Here is an 18,152-nt window from a genome sequence, read left to right on the forward strand (position 1 = left end):
AAAGTAACTGATACCATTTAAAGAGCTAAACTCCCAATTTGCTACAACATCTCCCCGAAGAGCCCTCTCCTGGCACCTCAGCCCGCCGAGCCTCCAAAATCCAATCCTGCCGAGGGTGAGTCAGTAACGCGAGTAGTAAAAGCAACGGTAGTAGTTTACTCAGCGGCAGTGAGCAACAAATTGTAAATCAATAATACGGAGTGTAAAGCACAGTAAGCAAAGATGCTGACGAGCAAAGAAGATGCTGCATTTCTGGAGCGGAGATGGGAAAAAGTAGTTTGTTAACTGCGAGATGCATGCCCAAGTTTATAATAAGATCACCTCCTTTCCCCTCCATTTGTGTTTGTGTGTGTATATATAGCACAGCAATCTGCTTTTTTGAAGCAGGCCCGTAACACTGAAGAAAGAAGGTACAGTGGTACCTCTAGTTACAAACTTAATTTGTTCCGGAGGTCCATTCTTAACCTGAAACTGTTCTTAACTAGAGGCGTGCTTTCGCTAATGGGGCCTCTTGCTGCCACTGCGCCGCCGGCACACAATTTCCGTTCTCTTCCAGGGGCAAAGTTCTCAACTCCAGCTAACTCTTCCAGGTTAGCAGAGTTTGTATCCTGAAGTGTTTGTAACCTGAGGCATTTTTAACTCGAGGTACCACTGTACTAGGAAAGTAGTTATTGTAACTTCCCCCTTGTATACCTTTCCTCTCCCATTCACAAATCAGGTATTTTACAGTCATTACAGCTGTAAATAAACAAATAAATGAGCTGAAATTCATCCAAAGTCATTCTGTTTTCAGCGCAGACAGCTGGGACTGGTTTCCTTCTCAGAATCATATTGTGTTCTTTCTTTCTTTTTTTTTAAAAAAAGGATTACTATAAAAACCACAACTTTCCAATACAGTGGTACCTCAGTTTACGAGCTTAATCCATTCCAGAAGTCCGGTCTTAAACTGAAACCATTCTTAAACCGAGGCACATTTTGAGGCATCCTGCCACTGGTGCCCTTCCACCATTTGGATTCTGTTCTTAGACCGAGGTAAAATTTTTAAACCAAGACACTATTTCCAGTTTTGCAGAGTTTGTAAACTGAATCATTCTTAAACTGGACCATTCTTAAACTGAGGTACCACTGTATTTATTTTACTGTCTGAATGTTATGGGCTCAGAGTAGAATGGATTTGCATTGGATACTACTCTAATGAAGCATGGTCTAAGAATGTCTGAATGTGCCTGTTTTCCCCTTCAGTCCAAGTCTCTTTGTCCTCTTATTTATTAATTAATCATTAGCAATGTCAGCTCTGTTTTTCAGGTGGAAAAGATCCGAGATCGTCTTGCAGAAGGTTGATAGAATTGAATTTACAATGGAGAGACATATTTAAGTCCATACTCTCCAATGTTTCTCTGATGAAAATAGCACGTCCTATTCTATGATGATGATGATGATAATGACTGGGTTGCCCCAGCCACTCTAGGCAGCTTCTAGCATACAAAAACAAAACAAAACAAAAATTGGAACAAACATCCCAATACAGAGCTGCCTTCAAATGTCTTTCAAAGGTTGCATAGCTACTTATCTCCATGGCTCAGGGGGTCACATAACTCCACACCCTCCAATGAAAATAGGGACATCCTAAGGAAAAGAGGGACATTCAAGGATCAAATCAGAAACCAGGATGGCTTCTGTAAATTCGGGACTGTCCCTGGAAAATAGGGACACTTGGAGGTTCTGTAAGAGCAGTAAAAATCTTTCATTAACACACTATTACTGCATCAAAGGTACATTGGAGAACACACTCATCAGACAGACAAACAACTGGGGGGGGCCCTGTGTTTACATTTAAATTATATTATTTTCTTCTAAGATTACATTTATAAATTAGCACTTGGGGATTTTATGCAAATCCATGTCCTTTCAGTTGCATTTCCTTGTTTTGGCACTATGTAAGTAGTCAGTCTCACTCTTTTTATGACCGGGCCTATCTTAGATGTTTGATATTGCTTCTGGTTGGGAGATGAGAAATGAATTCTCAAATGGCAGCAGTCCAGGAGTGAATAAAGTTCAGGATTCTAATACCTCGGGCAGATTCATTGTTCTGAGAAACTATCATCTACAACGGCAAGCCTGAAAGACTGTATCCCATCTCTTAGCCTGCAATGTAACCGTTCTGCCAACCTCTCAGTTATAAATGGTGTAGGCTGTGAATGCCAAGTCAAAACTCAATTACATCTCAGTCCATAAACCCCCACTGCAAGGCCTTGGTTTAATCAGCAAATTTTCAACTGAAGGAAAGCAGAAAACAGTATTCAAAGCATGCCGAAGGAGGGCAGAACATATATAAAAAGAGCCTTAATGAATCAGGCCAATCGCCCATCTAGTCCAGCACTCTGTTCTCACAGTAGCCAACCAGATACCTGTGGAAAGCCTCTGAGCAGGATCTGAGCACAGGAGCACTCTCATTTCCTGAGGCTTCCAGCAATTGGAATGAGATCTCACATTCATTCCAAAGGAAGCAAAGGAACAGGGTCAAGTTCAAGTAGGGATAGCTGAGACATTCAATTCAGTTTGCATTTCAAGGTGAATCTCTCAGATTTTCACTCCCTGAAGTGGGAACTGAAACACTGTCATCATTTAAAATGTGCAGTTATCTGAATTTTGCAACAAAAAAGAGAGCCTATATTGGGGGAGGGGAGTGTTTCAGAAAACAATATATTAAAGCAAGCATTCTCCTGAATTTGGATTTCCTGATCTAATTGCTTTGGGTTTTAAACTGTTTTAATTTTTATGATTTTTACTGGTTTGTTTTATTGTACCTTTTAATTACGCATGTTTTAATGCAATGATGGAATTGTTTTATTTTGCCTTTTAAGTACAATTACTTTATAATAGTTTTTATACATTTAAACCAATTAGTAGCCATTCTGGCACCTAAGCTACACCCACACTCATCAATTTATTACAGGATCAGTTTTCCATCTCAATTCGTCTGTCTTGAACTATTTTCTAGATTACTGTGGTTTGAGATACAGCAATGTTGCTTATAATGACATCCGCACGGCTGCATTTTGCTCGTTAATATAAAAATACTGCTCTAGAAACATGAAGATGTATTTCTTTTTCTCCCAGCAAAATGAGGACCAAGTTGCAGTGCTGGCAGAGATGGAATAAACCTGGAGACTTGAACCTTCAATTCCCATCAGATTGGATTGCTTTCTTTTCAAGAATCTACAAGGCAGTTGGCCGCTCTCAAGTGGGCATCAATTTTTAATGCCCCCGTTGGCATTTGTGGATTTATACATGAGAGTGTATGTACTGATAGGATCTGAACCGGCTGTGGCTAACCAGAAATGAGATCTTGGGTTTATCAACTCAGTCTGCAGTGCAAGCGGTTGAAGAAAAGTCAACATGAACAGAGGCATTGCAAATAAAATAGCCAGTAGTACCAATATGCTTTTTATATGGTGTGTTCACAGCAATGTTTTCAGCAGCTGCTAAACCTTTCAGGTAGCCTAACTAGGCATGTATTTTACTTTTGAATCATTTTTTTAATTGAGGTTTTCTAAAAAGCTACGAACAAACGATTCTAGCTTACTAAGTTCAGACCGACTGAAATTAATGGACCCAAGTTAGTGGTCTTCCTTATTTTCATTGGGTCTACTCTGCACTGGAAGAGCAACAAATGCAGCACAAAAATTGAAAGAAATTTTGTGCAACCCCAGAGAATCTGGAAGTAAATGGTCGTATGCAATATAATAACGTGAAATAAATCATAGAATTATCATGGAATTATATAATTGTGAAGTTGGAAGGGACCACATGGGTCATCTAGTCCAATCTCTTGCAATGCAGGAATTTTTTTATTTTTTATTTTTGCCAAAGGTGAGGTTCAAACCCATGATCCTGTGATTAAGAGTCTCATGCTTTACCAACTGAGCTATGAAATAAAGAAATAAAGAAAACTAGCATTCATGTTTTCTTTCCCAAAAGACAAAGATGTCACACGTGGATGCTCTTTGAACTTTTCATATGTGCATAGTTCCCATTTCAAGCTTAGACAATGCTAGAACCTTTCTGAACTCCAGACGCTGCCATGCCATGTATCAATGATGGCCCTCTTGAAATGTGTTTGTCCTCTAGACTATATGCAGGAATGGAAATAAGAAAATAAGAAGCTGCTAGATCAGGCCAATGGCCCATCTTGTCCAACGTCCTGTTCTCCCAGTGGCCAACTACTGTGGGAAATCTGCAAACAGGACCTACCTGAGCAAAAGAGCTCTCTCCCTTCCCTTGACTTCCACAAACAGTTTTCAGAAGCATTTCTGTATTTGATTCTGGAGGCAGAGCATAACCGTTGCAGCTAGTAGCCACTGATATCCATTGGCAAGGATTACTGGATCTGTTAATTTGGTTCTCACATGTACAATCTTCAGTTCTGTTCTTACGTTCTAACCTCCGTGATATGTTACTGAGTGCTGATGGCATGGTTATGTCACCAGGTGGGAATATACTGGACAGTATAACAGAAAACAAATGAAAGCTTTGGCTGCCCGACGGCCACCGATTCATAAACCTAACTTCATTGGGATTTTTGGAGGCCGACAACATTATCTGAAACACTAATGCAACAAAAGCCTTCCTTTTAAATGGAGAATATTAAATCACGGAAATAAACCTCAATGTGCTCAAGGTTTTAATATCATTATAACTATATTTGCCATTCCCTCCCTGATGCTATATATTTCATTTAGATTTTTCACATTATATTTTATGGCCCACTCAGTAAGTCCATTAAACTACAGAGAAATGTTGTAGAAGCAGGAAGGAATCAATTTAGGCTCATCACAGCAATATGTACAATGCCCAGAAAAGAACCCGAGAAAATAGCATGATATTGCCATTTTTTTAAACATATATTTGGCCTCCTCTTGAGATACTACCAAACTTGGCATGATGGTTTTCAGGGTGGGGGGAAAGCCAGTGTAGGGAGCTGAGAGTTGATAGGAAGCCCCATTCCTCTCACAGAGCTACAATTTCCAGAGGTCCCCGGAAAGAGGGATTGATTGTTGAACTACTCTAAGAATTGTAGCCCTGTGAGTGGAACAGGGGTCTCCTAAAAACTCTCAGCATCCTTAGCTAACTACAGCTCCCAGCGTTATAGGAATTCTAAGGTCTCATATATAAAAATCATATGTTCATAAATTTACAAGGCAAACACATACATAAGTATGTGTTCAAACTACAGTGGTGCCTTGCAAGACGAAAAGAATCCGTTCCGTGAGTCTCTTCATCTTGCGGTTTTTTCGTCTTGTGAAGCAAGCCCATTAGCGGCTTAGCGGATTAGCGCTATTAGCGGCTTAGCGGGCTTAGCGGATCAGCTGTTAAGCGGCTTAGCAACTTAGCGGATCAGCTGATAAGCAGCTTAGCGGCTTAGCGGATCAGCTGATAAGCAGCTTAGCGGCTTAGCGGATCAGCTGTTAAGCGGCTTAGCGACTTAGCGGATCAGCTGTTAAGTGGCTTAGCGGATCAGCTGATAAGCGGCTTAGCAGCTTGGGAAAAAGGGGAGAGGGGGGGGAAAACCTGCAGGAACTCGCAAGACATTTTCATCTTGCGAAGCAAGCCCATAGGAAATTCGTTTTGCGAAGCACCTCCAAAACGGAAAACCCTTTCGTCTAGCGGGTTTTCCGTCTTGCGAGGCATTCGTCTTGCGGGGCACCACTGTACATGTCTGAAATGGTAGAGGAGAGCAATCCTGAAACCATTTTGACTCTCCCAAATTGATCTCAAATATTTCTCTGCAAGGAGGAAGGAAATGGGAAAGCCTTCCCATTGTCTCTTTGCTCACAAATCCTGTTTTAAGGACATATCTGTATATGAATAGGGTGAGCCTGTGACCTGGATTCAGGAACTGAGTATTTACTATCACAAAAGAATGGCCAGGATGCCCAGGTAAAAGCAACCAGTGACCATTATCAGGTATCCCAGCAGAAAGGTTTTCTGCTGTAGACAGCCCTTTCAGTGATGTATGTATGATGTTTTGGAGAGCTACAGGGGAGGTGATTTTCAAATGTCTATATAAGAGCTTGCACACCATTGTTCTAGGTTACTCTCCTCCCTCTCTGCATGGGGTGATCGGAGGACGCTGTTGCAACAGCTTAATAAAGTCCACGCTTACTCGCTGATTTGCTTCTCAATATTCTCTGGTTGGCCTCTGTTATTTTCTCCTACCCATGGAGAACCTACTTAAGGACTCTACATGGGCTCTTGGTTAACCCATAAGGGAAAAAGGAGCAGCTTTTTCTTATAACACCAGGCTTATTTTAGAAAAGCCATGAGTGTTAAAGTAGTCCAGTAGTGTTTTAATTACATGGTATGAATGTGGCCATTGCCTCTCAAAACACACATTTTTCAATGCATCTTGTTGCAGTTCTTCAGCTGAGAACTTTATTGGAACATTGTGGAAGAACAAAGGTGGAACACTGGTTTGGGAAGTACAGATAAAAAGCCCAGTTTAGCTAAAATGTCAAGGGAAAGGAAAATATAGAATTATAGCTGTAATTGATTAAGTATGAGAAGAAGCTAAAAAAGAAAATAAGTAATTAGACAATTGGTGTGAGGAGTTGTTGAAAAAATCTCAAAATAGGGATGCAGAAAAGGGGAGGTAAGGGGAAGTCTGGGAAGTAAGGTTTACGAAAAAGAGGTTTGAAATTATACATGTTTATATGTTTTGTTTGCCTATGTATTGTGTGTTGTTTTGTTTTTAATCTGTGTTGGAAAACCAATAAAAAATTATATATATATATAAAAAAAGATAAAAAGCCCAGTTCATGGCTAGAAATGTGCAGATATTGAATTTGTCTCTTGAAACACCAGGAAGTGGACCTGAGACCTTCTGCTTACAAAGCATGATATCTGGGTTAGCTCAGTTGGTAGAGCATGGCATTCTCAATGTCAGCATCATGGGTTTGAGGCCTACTTTGGGCAAAAAAAATTCCTGCATTGCAGGCTTTGGTCTAGATGACCCTCATTTTCCCTTCCAAATCTAAAATTCTATGATTCTATAAGCCCCACCACTAAGTTATGTTCCTCCATCTGCAGCATAAGGTTGAGAGCACTGATGCATTGTTGCAGGGATGATAGAAATAAATCTATTTAATGTGTGCATTAATGAGAAGCTGTTACCTGAGGACACGCTGTTTCATTGACAGCATGATTAAAGGGTTGTGCAAATACAATAAACATTTGTATGAAAATTAGATTGTAACTATCCATTTACCAAAAAATCAGGTATGAGCAGTTCAAAAGATCAAAGCAGTAAAACACTGCAATGCACAGAATGCCTCTCATAGTTAACTATGGGCTGCACCAGATGAGATGTCTTTCATACAAAGGCAATTTTATCAATGACTTCTTAAGAGGAAATGGCAGGACACCTTTAGATTTATCAACAGGAATAATCTAGAGAAGGGTTAACCAACAAGGTGCTCTCCAGATGTTGCTGGAGTACGACATCCATTTTTCCTGGATCATTAGCTGTGTCAGATGGGGTTGATGGGAGTTGTAGTCCAACAACACCTTGAGGACATCACATAGGCTGCCACTGGTCTAGACCAGACTTCCTCAACCTCAGCCCTCCAGATGTTTTGAGACTACAGTTCCCATCATCCCTGACCACTGGTCCTGCTAGCGAGGGATCATGGGAGTTGTAGGCCAAAAACATCTGGAGGGCCAAGGTTGAGGAAGCCTAGTCTAGATCATATCTCTAGCATTTTAGTGCCTCAAAACTGGCTGGCTGTGAAAAAACAATGCATATTAGAAAAGATGGGTCTTTATTTTGGAAGAATTTCAAAGGACTGTAACTGCATGGTGCTACAGACCAATATTTAATAGAGTATTTGACCCCTTCTTTTCAAGATTAACCCAGTACCACACATAACTGTGAGTTTAGATTATGTTTGATTGGGATTTTCTTAAGGAACATGCTTGTCTGTTTCTACTTAAAACTTAAACCCCTTTTAAAAATCGCCTTCCGTTAATCCCAAATGTACATTACATCAAAGAAAATCCCATCATTCCGATGGAACTGTAGCTAATGTCTCCCAGCAGAGTTTTCCATTAACAAATGTGAAATTACACCAATTCAAGTCACAGGCTACAGAGGAAAGATTAACTGTTTGTGCAGCTGCTACCCTCTAATCGAGAACTTTGGGGAATTCAGCGTATCTGAAGAAGTGGGCATGCACAAGAAAGCTCATACCAAGAACTAACTTAGTTGGTCTTTAAGGTTCTACTGGAAGGATTTTTTTTTGTTTTGACTATGGCAGACCAACACGGCTACCTATCTGTTTGGGGAATTCATCCGACTTCCCATTCTTCTTTCTGAAAGAGGTCTCTGTGATCCCTCCTGGTCTGCCTCCTGGTGACCCAGGAACCAGAGGAAGGTGGTGTGTTGATCAGCCATTCAGGAGAGAGAAAGTGGAACTTAGATGCTGACAGTTAATGGCCAGATAGGGACCATTTGGGAGAGAGGAAGCCTGGATTTTCTTTGGGTTAGACTGGGACCAGGGAATACAGTTAGGGACTTTCTGTCTTGAGTAGGCAGAAATAGCCTCTCACTATCTGAGTGGACTCAGATAGGGTTTATCTGTCAGTGGGATCAGATTGTAAATTGTCTCAGAGATTGGGATTTTCTATGGGCAGACAAGGTTCTGTCTACCTGAGGGGAAGGTAGGGTCTGTAAGGGTCTGGGAGTGTTTTACGCATAGCCATCCTAGAAAGAATTCCAGTAGTGGGCCTCCAGGTAGAGAACGGCCGCTCGGGAGACAATTTTCATTTGAACTACAGTGAAGTGGCTTCTTCTGAGAAATGAGAACCAAAACTTATTACACCTGGTACCATCATTATCAACCTTTAAGACCTGGGTGAAGAGGCAACATTTAGTTTTTGATTGGGATCATATGGTGGTATTATTATTATTATTATTATTATTATTAACAATCAATAAAATATACACACACATACCACCTACATGACAAAATGACACCCTAGGCTGTTGTCCCTTCTTATGATATCGCCAGACAAGCACTTTTCATAAATAATGCCATTTTATTCCAGTAGTGTTGTTTTCAACCTTTGCATTTGTATGTCTTACCATTTGTATGTTTTACCATTGTCAGTCTCTTCGAGGCATTTTATGTAGTAAGTGATGAATAAATGTAAATAAGAACAGCCCAGTACACATGATTCATACATTGCAAGGTTTGTCCCATTAGGGAGGAGAGGAGAAGAAAAGCAATGTGTGTACGGTGCATAAATCCCATTCCTAGCAACAAAAAAGAGCAGAAGAGTAATGTTGCAATTACTTGGTTCATAATGTAACTTTGTCCTGCTCATAATATTTTCAACAGCCCTGTTCTGCCATTCATTCCACCTTGTTACTGGCTGGCAGGGTGCATTTGTAGCTCAATGGCCAAAAGAGGCAGCCTCCTATTTAAGGGCTAGCCAACCACCTCCAACCCACTTCTCTTTGCAGCAGCACCTACACTCCCTTTCTCCGTGTGATTTATTTGCTCACTTACGGCCTGAGTAGGAATGTTTGGCTAGCACATGTTTTGGATTGTGGGTTGATTTTGTCTCCTAAGTAAAGGTAAAGGGACCCCTGACCATTAGGTCCAGTCATGGCAGACTCTGGGGTTGCGGCGCTCATCTCGCTTTACTGGCCGAGGGAGCCGGCGTACAGCTTCCAGGTCATGTGGCCAGCAGGACTAAGCCGCTTCTGGCGAATCAGAGCAGCGCATGGAAACGCCGTTTACCTTCCCGCCAGAGTGGTACCTATTTATCTACTTGTGCTTTGACGTGCTTTAGAACTGCTAGGTTGACAGGAGCTGGGACCGAGCAACGGGAGCTCACCCCATCGCGGGGATTCAAACCGCCAACCTTCTGATCGGCAAGCCCTAGGCTCTGTGGTTTAACCCACAGCACCACCATGCTAAATAGCTGGTTGGTGACACTAGATCAGGCATGGCCAAACTTGGCCCTCCAGATCTTTTGGGACTACAACTCCCATCACTCCTAGCTAACAGGACCAGTGTTCAGGGATGATGGGAATTGTAGTCCCAAAACATCTAGAGGGCAAGTTTGGCCATGCCTGCACTAGGTGGTCCACCATGTTACTTAATTTGGTCTTTAATTTGGTAACAGTGGGCGATTAGGTGCAGGAAGGGGAACAGTTTTGTTTCAGCCCGCTGATTCCCCTTTAGCATCTTTCAAAGTGATGGGTTGGACCCAAAGCTGGCTACTGGAGTTCTGGAGCTGGATAGGGGCCACCTTTGAGGCAAAACTGCCTCATCTGTTTGGTGCTATGGGAGTCCAGGGGATGGTGATACAGCAAGGCCTCCCTATTCACCTTGGCCTGGGAAGAGGGAGGGGTAGGCTGCATAGCCATAACTCCATTTCCTGAAGGCATAACTTTTATACTATGCAACTTGTAGAAGACATCTGAAGGCAGCCCTATATCAGAAAGTTTTTAATGCTTGAAATTTTATTATGTTTTTATATGTGTTGGAAGACACCTAGAGTGGCTGGGTAATAATAATAATAATAATAATAATAATAATAATAATAATAATAATACATAATGGCCACTTCCAGAAATATAGTGAAACACTGAAAAAACTGAATGGTCATTTCTGAGTTTGCTTCCAGAAAAAAGCTAATTTGCAAATAACACTGAAATAAGCTCTAACTTTGAGCTATACTCTGCTATATTTCCAGAAATGGTATTTAAGTTGTGCAAAAGCTCAAGTATAATCCACATACTAACAGTTAGCGAAACATCAGGAAAATGGAACAAGCCGCCATGTGAATGCAGCTTACCTTTGATATCAAAGACCTATGGCCTCCTGACTTGGCTAGGCTGAGTCTAACATAAGGTCAACAGCTTTTATTTTCCTTTGCTTGAAAGGTTTACAGGATGCTACAAGTTTGCATCAAATAGACAAGGTCTTTTGACTGGGACGCGGGTGGCGCTGTGGGTAAAACCTCAGTGCCTAGGGCTTGCCAATTGTATGGTTGGCGATTCGAATCCCTGCAGCGTGGTGAGCTCCCATCTTTCGGTCCCAGCTCCTGCCCACCTAGCAGTTCAAAAGCACCCCTAAGTGCAAGTAGATAAATAGGTACCGCTTTATAGCAGGAAGGTAAACGGCGTTTCTGTGTGCTGTGCTGGTGCTGGCTCACCAGAGCAGCTTCGTTACGCTGGCCACGTGACCCGCAAGTGTCTCCGGACAGCGCTGGGCCACGGCCTCTTGAGATGGGAGCACAACCCTAGAGTCGGACACGACTGGCCCGTACAGGCAGGGGTACCTTTACCTTTGACTGTTTAATCACAGTTTATCTTTGTCTGGAGGTACAATCTGCTAGAGAGAGATTATCCTATCACTCAAGGAAAGCGATTATCCTATCTAAGGGTGATGAAATTGCTGATTGAGCAACTTGGACATTTCCTGGTAAATCCATCAATTTAGGAAATGCCCATAAATAGCACTAATTGGAACAGTTGATAAAGACACTCTTTGACTTTTAAACCCTGCTTTAATTTGCATTTGCTAATAGATGAAGCTAACCTAGAAGTATTCCTTGGTTAAGAGTTGGATATTTAGCCAACAGTCCTATGGCAGAAAGTGTAACATATATATATCTACTCTACCTTTCTGCCCTTTCTGGTCAGACAGCCCAAACTCCAGTTATCCAAACCCTGGTATTCATCCAGCTTGATGGTTGCAATGCATTATATATGGACTGCCCTTGAAGACATTCAGACACTTCAGTTATAATATAACTGGTGGGAACTGTTACCATGTTTGCTCAAGAAGCTGTGTATCTGACACACATCTGAAACTGATTCCAGTGTCCTGTAAGTGTTTCTATCTGGTACAAGAGAAAATTGAAGTATTAGTCTGGTACTAGGGAACCACTTCCCACTTCAGGACAAATAGCTATACATCTGGTAGAAATGGTTCAGAAAATGAGAACCCAATGAACAGGAGCTATGTGTGGAAGCTTAGGATCTTTGGGATAGAGCAGGTGAAACCCTACAGACATTGCTGAACTACAACTCGCACCAGCCTTAGCAAGAATGGTCAGTGGCTAGGGATGGTAGGAGATGCAGTTCAGAAGCACCTGGAGGGTCAAATGCTTCCTATACGTGGTTGAGAAAGCAGGAAGAAAAGACAAAACTGGCTTCAGGGCTTAATCAAGAAAGGGAGTTCATTAATGAACAGACCAAGAAACATTAACTTACTTGATCAGGTTAGATGTGACTTTAAATGCATCTTTGTATTTAACACACACATTAGTTTGAAATGCAAATATCTCTCCCTGGGGGTCCGATAGTTATTGAGGTCACAGCAGGTGGGAGGGGGAGTTCAACCTTTTATTTCTATTCTAATGAACTAATGAAAAGTTATGACTCCAACGCTATTTACATTTTCCCATTTTGTGCTGGGGGGGGGGGTGTTCCTAGAGAAAGGCCACAGTATGTGGCTCTCATCCACACTTTGCTTCTTTCACTCCTGAGAAGGCTTCAGATTTAGCTCTCAGCCAAGGTCAGATCCATCCACACTATACATTTAAAACACATTCAATGAACATTTAAAGCACATAGTAAAGGTAAAGGGACACCTGACCATTAGATCCAGTCATGACCGACTCTGGGGTTGCGGCCCTCATCTCGCTTTATTGGCCGAGGGAGCCGGCGTACAGCTTCCAGGTCATGTGGCCAGCATGACTAAGCTGCTTCCGGCGAACCAGAGCAGTGCACGGAAATGCCGTTTACCTTCCCGCTGGAGCGGTACCTATTTATCTACTTGCACTTTGACATGCTTTTGTTTTTTTTATATATAAATATTTATTAAGGTTTTTACAAAATAAAAAATCCAATAATAATCAACAGTATTACTTTGCTTTAACAAAATTTCATATCATCCTTGAACTTCCTCGCGCCTCCCGCTCCCATTTACATCATTAATAAATTTTTGTCATGCAAATTATCATCTTATTTCCAAATTTTGTGACCGCTTATTTGATTACAATAAAATAGTTCTCCTGCAAATTTGTTTCTTTTGATCTCTCTTATCTTCAATTCCTGATCTATTTTAGTGATGGCCAATTATTTATAACCAAGCATCCTTCTTAACATTCCATTAAATCACAATATTTTTGTAAGTAAGTCTTAAATTTCTTCCAATCTTCTTCCATCTTTGACATGCTTTTGAACTGCTAGGTTGGCAGGAGCAGGGACTGAGCAACAGGAGCTCACCCCATTGCGGGGATTCGAACTGCCAACTTTCTGATTGGCTAGTCCTAGGCTCTGTGGTTTAACCCATAGCGCCACCCACGTCCCTTTTTAAAGCACATAGCTCCTTCCAAAGAATCCTGGCGAGTGTAGTTTGCCAAGGGTGCTAGTATTTCAGCTATAGGAAAACTACAGTTCCCATGATTCTTTGGGGGAAGTCATGTGTTTTGAACAAGTATTTAATATGCTGTAGATGTGTTGTTTATTTATTTCATATAATTCACACACTGCTTGATTGTAAGAAACCTCAGATAAGTTGACAAAAGATAAAACAGTAAAATCAAGGAAAAAAATTACAACCCTGCGTTAAAACATGCAATGGTTAAAATACTAAAACGGATTAAGATGACCTCAACTTTCTAAACATATGGGTAGACTTGCCTAAACATGTATGGTGTGGATCTGCCTTCGGATACCATCCCTATATAGCTATAATAGGAGAGAGGTCTCCAATCAGCAAGGCCCACTGGGAGTTGTCCATGGTGCTGACTTCCCTGACCTCCACTTACAGTATAAAGACCTGTGGGGGAAGCAGTTCAGCCAAGCATCTCCAGTGTGCAGTTGACCTATGGAGGCTGGTCTGTTAGGGTGAGTGGGGGCATTGCCCTACCAATGCCAATCTGCCACCAGCCAATATCTATCTCCCAAACCTCTTACTTACAACCAACTCAGGAGGCGGTCATGGCTGTCAGCTTCTAATTAGTCTCAGTGTTGCCCTGCTAGAACTCAGCAGGGAGGGGGAGGAGGATGGGATCAAAACTAGAAGTACTTGGCCCTACCTCTCATTGGTTCTGGCTTTGGCTCCCTGCCTTCCACCCCATCAATCCAAATAGCCAGCAGTGGAGTTAGCTCTCTTCTGGGAATGGTTCCCAAGCAGGCTGACCCCCCTGAGGTTTGCCCTACTGATCCTGTGCACCCCAGACAGATTCAGACAGCTCACTGAACAGTAAAGGTAAAGGGACCCCTGACCATTAGGTCCAGTCGTGGACGACTCTGGGGTTGCAGTGCTCATCTCGCTTTATTGGCTGAGGAAGCCGGCGTACAGCTTCCAGGTCATGTGTCCAGCATGACTAAGCCGCTTCTGGTGAACCAGACAGTGCAAGGAAATGCCGTTTACCTTCCCACCGGAGCGGTACCTATTTATCTTTAATGTGCTTTTGAACTGCTAGGTTGGCAGGAGCAGGGACCAAGCAACGGGAGCTCACCCTGTCGCGGGGATTCAAACTGCCGACCTTCTGATCGTCAAGTCCTAGGCTCTGTGGTTTAACCCACAGTGCCATCCACGTCCCTCACTGAACAGTAGCACCTACATTAAAGGGAATCTTCATAAGCCACCTGTGATATGGTATGGGGAAGCTTAGCATAATAAATGGGTGGGGAGGGAAACCAAGTTAGACTAGGCATATGTCATTGAGTGAACCTTAAATAGCTCTTTAAATGCTAAATGTCCCTTTGGGTATCTGCTTGTGGCGAGCGTATATATACAACCACATTCACACCATACATTTAAATCACTGCTATACCACTTTAACAGCCACAGGTCCCCCAAAGTATCCTGGGAACCATAGTTTGTTAAGGGTACCTAGAATTGTTTGGAGACACATATTCCCCTCACAAAGCTACAGTTCCCAGAGTGGTTTCACAAAGGAACTCTGGGAGTTGTAGTTCTGGGAGGGGAATAGGGGTTTCTGAGCAGCCCTTAGCACCCTTAACAAACTACACTTCCCAGGATTCTTGGAAAGAAACCACGATAATTGCTGTAGCATGGTAGTGCTTTACTTGTATGGTGTGGATGTGAATGTGGTTTTCCAGATCAAGTGCTTTAAAGACTTCATGCTTGAAAAAGTTTCCACAATTGGGAGAAGATGCATCTGATTCAAGTAAACAATCAGATCAAATGGAATGTTTTTTAAAGGGGCAAAAAAATCAAGGTTAAACAACAACTCCCCCACCCTCCATTTCCAAATGATCCCATGATAATTATCCATGAGGCTCCTTCTCTCCATGTAAACAACTATTTATGTGGGACATGCTCTCAGCATGATACATGTGCAAGTCCTCCCAGCGTCCAATATTTCAGTCTTATTTTCTTTTTAAAAGCAGCAAGTCGACTCCTGTCCAAATCCTTCCCAAGGAACCAAAAGTAAACACATATCTTAACAATGAAAGCGGTCCTTTTCACTGGGGTAAATTCCACCCAAATAAACAGAGACTACAAGTCAGATTGCAAAGATGCAGGTGCCCAATTTCATTTGTAAAATGATACCTCGTTTCAAAGCATCCCGGAGTGGGTTTTAGAAAAGGTGAGGTCAACTCACCCAGTTCACCTGCATCAAGGAACTGCTAACATATCCCCCCAGAAGCACACCAGTAGGATGGGGGGAGAGTAATAGGGATAGACTACAGTTCTCCCCCCTGAATGCAGCTGGGGGAAAGGCAGCTTGCTCGATCCCAAAGGTGGCAAAGCACTGCAGCAGAACTAGAAAAAAGCATATAAATCTTACCTTATGGGGAAAGGAGGCAGATTGACTTAATCTGAAGGCACCTGAAGAGAGTTTTGGACCGGATCCTAGCTGTAGTAATTGAAAGGGCCGCTGGCATTCAGGAAGGGATCCTGGTGGTATTGGCTAAAAATAGATTTGGATGGTCTTGAAGGAGCCGAGGCTCTGCTTGGAATAAGAGAGGGTAATCTTAAAGGCACAGAAGAGGCTTTTGAAAGTAGAAAGGTAGAAAAGCAATGCTTCAACATGAAAGGAGTGCAAGAGTAGATGTCTATGAATACCAGTTATGTAATACCGGCTACTGGAGGCTGCAGGAGGGGAGAGTTGCTGTTGCGCTTAGGTCCTGTTTGTGGGATTCCTGGAAGAGGCTTCTGGCTGGCCACTCTGAGAGCACAATGCAGGGCTAGAGGGGCTATTGGCCTCATCCAGCAACCTCTTTGAAGTGAGTGCACATGCTGTTAATTACTATGCATATGCATCCTGTAGCTTCTTCCTTGCTTGATGCAGTTTCCCACAAAACAGCTTCCACCTGATTTGCAAATGTAAGCTGTGTGGGGTTTGCCTTTATTTACTGCATTTATGTCCTACCTTTTTTCGCCAAGGAGCTCAAGGTAGCCTCCTCATTTAATCCCCACAGCAACCTTATGAGGTAGGTTAGGCTGAGAGACAGTCAGAGGCGGAGCAAGGTGGGTTTCATCCCTGAGGGGGGTGACATCACCATGGGTGGCGACCCCCTGAGACATGCACCGCCACACCCCCGCAGGTGGCTAACCCCGTCCAAGCGGGCTGCTCCGGGTGCCAGAGCACTATCTGGAGATATTGACAGGGTTTCATGGCTGGATGAGGCTTTGAACTCTGGCCTCTCAAGTCCCAGTCTGACACTCTAGATAGCCACTGCACTTGTGCAGAAGACGGCCCTTGTGCAGATGAACTGGAGTCATGTGGGGTTGGAGGCACTGGGAAACAAATCAGTTAATGTGCAATTGAGTGAAGACATCATCATCCCCTTTCTCTGGTGTGCACAACATTGTAAATATCCAAACTGAAATGAAGAAGAAGAGGAAGAGGAGGAGCAGGAGGAGTTTGGATTTGATATCCCGCTTTATCACTACCCTAAGGAGTCTCAAACAACCTCCTTTCCCTTCTAACAACCTCCTTTCCCTTCCTCCCCCATAACAAACACTCTGTGAGGTGAGTGGGGCTGAGAGACTTCAGGGAAGTGTGACTAGCCCCAAGGTCACCCAGCAGTTGCATGTGGAGGAGCGGGGACATGAACCTGGTTCACCAGATTACGAGTCCACTGCTCTTAACCACTACACCACGCTGGCAGCAACAACCTTGAATGTTACTCTGTGCATAGTTTTTGGACTTAACCACACTTCCTTTTGTTCAGCATCTTCTTCTGCTTCTCCTGTGCCAATGGACATTTGTTATGATTCCGTGGGAAACAACCGGTTTTCCCTGGAGAAAGCAACAGGGCTAAAGAAAAACCGTATGGACCTGTGCTGAGGAAGCACAGAACAATTATGGACTTCGGAATTATGGACTTCGACTGCCAATGGAGAAAGTGTGTAAATGTGGTCAGGCGGCAGGAATATCACAACTATCTTCTCCACTGCGATTGTGTTGTAGTTCCTTCCAGTAGTGGTGAATCATGCCAGACCCATCAATACTATGCTACATTGCGGAGTGCTCCTCTTCTGGAAACTTATTTCAGCCTCCACTTCAACTCCAGTTTTCTGCCCTTCCCAAACAGGGACTGAGTATTCAGTACCTGTTGTTCTTCACTGGGCTGTGTTTTTGGGGGCAATGGGGTGGGGCAGTTGTTATGGAATTAAAATTAGCCACAACTTCATTAAGTTCCAGATGTAGGGAGACCTTGGCTCAGGCATTGGGCGTTTATCCTTCCCAGTTCCCAGCTGGGGATCTGGGAGACATCAGGGTTATCCAGAATGTGCAGGGATTGGGCTGGCTCTGGAGAACATATGTTCAAGCAGAAAGCCCGCCCCCCCCATTTTGCCGCCATCGCAGGGGAGAGCAATGACAACCTCTTGGCGTATGTCCAATGCCTCCCCTCAAGACCCCTTTAATGGGGAACCCTGGGATCACTGCCACAAGGGGGGCGTGGGTCACCGCTTCACACACACACCCATTCTGTAGCATGATTGCTTACAGGACGGAGACCTTGCTGGCATGTAACACCAGCGCTGAGAGATCTGAACTAGTTGTTGGTTTGCTACCAGACCAAGTTCAGTATGTTGCTATTAGTAGACAAAGGCCTTAAAGCTTGGGACCCACTTTACCTGTGA

The 18,152-nt window shown here is 43.0% G+C and overlaps 1 protein-coding gene across 1 annotated transcript in view; it reads right to left on the reverse strand.

The window, feature by feature from the left end:
• CALN1 (calneuron 1) overlaps positions 1-15,993 on the reverse strand; it is a 138,070-nt gene extending 122,077 nt beyond the window's left edge. The window contains exon 1 of the mRNA XM_081890675.1: positions 15,847-15,993. The gene's annotated coding sequence lies outside the window, so the exon portion shown is untranslated. The remainder of the gene's footprint in view (positions 1-15,846) is intronic.
• Positions 15,994-18,152: the final 2,159 nt, after the last annotated feature.

The sequence above is a fragment of the Podarcis melisellensis genome, assembly GCF_964234715.1.
Source record: "Podarcis melisellensis genome assembly, chromosome: 15".
In the NCBI taxonomy this organism is placed as follows: Eukaryota; Metazoa; Chordata; class Lepidosauria; order Squamata; family Lacertidae; genus Podarcis; species Podarcis melisellensis.